General features: G+C 46.8%; 10 non-coding genes and 1 pseudogene across 10 annotated transcripts; all 11 read right to left on the bottom strand.

Annotated features, from left to right (window-relative positions):
* Window positions 1-16: 16 nt before the first annotated feature.
* Window positions 17-135, bottom strand: LOC125791322 (5S ribosomal RNA). The gene has a single exon (XR_007431048.1). It is a non-coding gene; the product is annotated as a 5S ribosomal RNA (ribosomal RNA).
* A 110-nt stretch (window positions 136-245) lies between these two features.
* Window positions 246-364, bottom strand: LOC125791321 (5S ribosomal RNA). Its single transcript, XR_007431047.1, has one exon. It is a non-coding gene; the product is annotated as a 5S ribosomal RNA (ribosomal RNA).
* A 110-nt stretch (window positions 365-474) lies between these two features.
* LOC125792757 (5S ribosomal RNA) lies at window positions 475-583 on the bottom strand (annotated as a pseudogene).
* Window positions 584-693: 110 nt separating this feature from the next.
* Window positions 694-812, bottom strand: LOC125791320 (5S ribosomal RNA). Its single transcript, XR_007431046.1, has one exon. It is a non-coding gene; the product is annotated as a 5S ribosomal RNA (ribosomal RNA).
* A 110-nt stretch (window positions 813-922) lies between these two features.
* Window positions 923-1041, bottom strand: LOC125791318 (5S ribosomal RNA). Its single transcript, XR_007431044.1, has one exon. It is a non-coding gene; the product is annotated as a 5S ribosomal RNA (ribosomal RNA).
* A 110-nt stretch (window positions 1042-1151) lies between these two features.
* On the bottom strand, window positions 1152-1270 carry LOC125791317 (5S ribosomal RNA). The gene has a single exon (XR_007431043.1). It is a non-coding gene; the product is annotated as a 5S ribosomal RNA (ribosomal RNA).
* Window positions 1271-1380: 110 nt separating this feature from the next.
* Window positions 1381-1499, bottom strand: LOC125791316 (5S ribosomal RNA). Its single transcript, XR_007431042.1, has one exon. It is a non-coding gene; the product is annotated as a 5S ribosomal RNA (ribosomal RNA).
* A 110-nt stretch (window positions 1500-1609) lies between these two features.
* On the bottom strand, window positions 1610-1728 carry LOC125791315 (5S ribosomal RNA). The gene has a single exon (XR_007431041.1). It is a non-coding gene; the product is annotated as a 5S ribosomal RNA (ribosomal RNA).
* A 110-nt stretch (window positions 1729-1838) lies between these two features.
* On the bottom strand, window positions 1839-1957 carry LOC125792559 (5S ribosomal RNA). Its single transcript, XR_007432291.1, has one exon. It is a non-coding gene; the product is annotated as a 5S ribosomal RNA (ribosomal RNA).
* Window positions 1958-2067: 110 nt separating this feature from the next.
* Window positions 2068-2186, bottom strand: LOC125791314 (5S ribosomal RNA). Its single transcript, XR_007431040.1, has one exon. It is a non-coding gene; the product is annotated as a 5S ribosomal RNA (ribosomal RNA).
* Window positions 2187-2296: 110 nt separating this feature from the next.
* LOC125792086 (5S ribosomal RNA) lies at window positions 2297-2415 on the bottom strand. Its single transcript, XR_007431818.1, has one exon. It is a non-coding gene; the product is annotated as a 5S ribosomal RNA (ribosomal RNA).
* Window positions 2416-2500: the final 85 nt, after the last annotated feature.

Here is a 2500-nt window from a genome sequence, read left to right as displayed (position 1 = left end):
GAAGCAAGAGGGGAAAAGCTTACAGCACCTGGTATTCCCAGGTGGTCTCCCATCCAAGTACTAACCAGGCCAAACCCTGCTTAGCTTCCGAGATCAGACGAGATCGGGCGTTCTCAGGGTAGTGTGACCGTAAGCCATTGCAGAGCTCTCATCAAGACTACTTATGCAACTTCATCTATGTTGGGTTTCAGATAACAAACTAGTAATGTATAACAAGACCATGGTAATGGAAGCAAGAGGGGAAAAGCTTACAGCACCTGGTATTCCCAGGTGGTCTCCCATCCAAGTACTAACCAGGCCAAACCCTGCTTAGCTTCCGAGATCAGACGAGATCGGGCGTTCTCAGGGTAGTGTGACCGTAAGCCATTGCAGAGCTCTCATCAAGACTACTTATGCAACTTCATCTATGTTGGGTTCCAGATAACAAACTAGTAATGTATAACAAGACCATGGTAATGGAAGCAAGAGGGGAAAAGCTTACAGCACCTGGTATTCCCAGGTGGTCTCCCATCCAAGTACTAACCAGGCCAAACCCTGCTTAGCTTCCGAGATCAGACGTTCTCAGGGTAGTGTGACCGTAAGCCATTGCAGAGCTCTCATGAAGACTACTTATGCAACTTCATCTATGTTGGGTTTCAGATAACAAACTAGTAATGTATAACAAGACCATGGTAATGGAAGCAAGAGGGGAAAAGCTTACAGCACCTGGTATTCCCAGGTGGTCTCCCATCCAAGTACTAACCAGGCCAAACCCTGCTTAGCTTCCGAGATCAGACGAGATCGGGCGTTCTCAGGGTAGTGTGACCGTAAGCCATTGCAGAGCTCTCATCAAGACTACTTATGCAACTTCATCTATGTTGGGTTTCAGATAACAAACTAGTAATGTATAACAAGACCATGGTAATGGAAGCAAGAGGGGAAAAGCTTACAGCACCTGGTATTCCCAGGTGGTCTCCCATCCAAGTACTAACCAGGCCAAACCCTGCTTAGCTTCCGAGATCAGACGAGATCGGGCGTTCTCAGGGTAGTGTGACCGTAAGCCATTGCAGAGCTCTCATCAAGACTACTTATGCAACTTCATCTATGTTGGGTTTCAGATAACAAACTAGTAATGTATAACAAGACCATGGTAATGGAAGCAAGAGGGGAAAAGCTTACAGCACCTGGTATTCCCAGGTGGTCTCCCATCCAAGTACTAACCAGGCCAAACCCTGCTTAGCTTCCGAGATCAGACGAGATCGGGCGTTCTCAGGGTAGTGTGACCGTAAGCCATTGCAGAGCTCTCATCAAGACTACTTATGCAACTTCATCTATGTTGGGTTTCAGATAACAAACTAGTAATGTATAACAAGACCATGGTAATGGAAGCAAGAGGGGAAAAGCTTACAGCACCTGGTATTCCCAGGTGGTCTCCCATCCAAGTACTAACCAGGCCAAACCCTGCTTAGCTTCCGAGATCAGACGAGATCGGGCGTTCTCAGGGTAGTGTGACCGTAAGCCATTGCAGAGCTCTCATCAAGACTACTTATGCAACTTCATCTATGTTGGGTTTCAGATAACAAACTAGTAATGTATAACAAGACCATGGTAATGGAAGCAAGAGGGGAAAAGCTTACAGCACCTGGTATTCCCAGGTGGTCTCCCATCCAAGTACTAACCAGGCCAAACCCTGCTTAGCTTCCGAGATCAGACGAGATCGGGCGTTCTCAGGGTAGTGTGACCGTAAGCCATTGCAGAGCTCTCATCAAGACTACTTATGCAACTTCATCTATGTTGGGTTTCAGATAACAAACTAGTAATGTATAACAAGACCATGGTAATGGAAGCAAGAGGGGAAAAGCTTACAGCACCTGGTATTCCCAGGTGGTCTCCCATCCAAGTACTAACCAGGCCAAACCCTGCTTAGCTTCCGAGATCAGACGAGATCGGGCGTTCTCAGGGCAGTATGACGGATAGCCATTGCAGAGCTCTCATCAAGACTACTTATGCAACTTCATCTATGTTGGGTTTCAGATAACAAACTAGTAATGTATAACAAGACCATGGTAATGGAAGCAAGAGGGGAAAAGCTTACAGCACCTGGTATTCCCAGGTGGTCTCCCATCCAAGTACTAACCAGGCCAAACCCTGCTTAGCTTCCGAGATCAGACGAGATCGGGCGTTCTCAGGGTAGTGTGACCGTAAGCCATTGCAGAGCTCTCATCAAGACTACTTATGCAACTTCATCTATGTTGGGTTTCAGATAACAAACTAGTAATGTATAACAAGACCATGGTAATGGAAGCAAGAGGGGAAAAGCTTACAGCACCTGGTATTCCCAGGTGGTCTCCCATCCAAGTACTAACCAGGCCAAACCCTGCTTAGCTTCCGAGATCAGACGAGGTCGGGCGTTCTCAGGGTAGTGTGACCGTAAGCCATTGCAGAGCTCTCATCAAGACTACTTATGCAACTTCATCTATGTTGGGTTTCAGATAACAAACTAGTAATGTATAACAAGACC

Source organism: Astyanax mexicanus, unplaced genomic scaffold (assembly GCF_023375975.1).
Source record: "Astyanax mexicanus isolate ESR-SI-001 unplaced genomic scaffold, AstMex3_surface scaffold_36, whole genome shotgun sequence".
NCBI classification, from domain to species: domain Eukaryota; kingdom Metazoa; phylum Chordata; class Actinopteri; order Characiformes; family Acestrorhamphidae; genus Astyanax; species Astyanax mexicanus.
The sequence above is the reverse complement of the archived record's forward strand: the minus strand, read 5'-3'. Positions and strand labels throughout refer to the sequence as shown.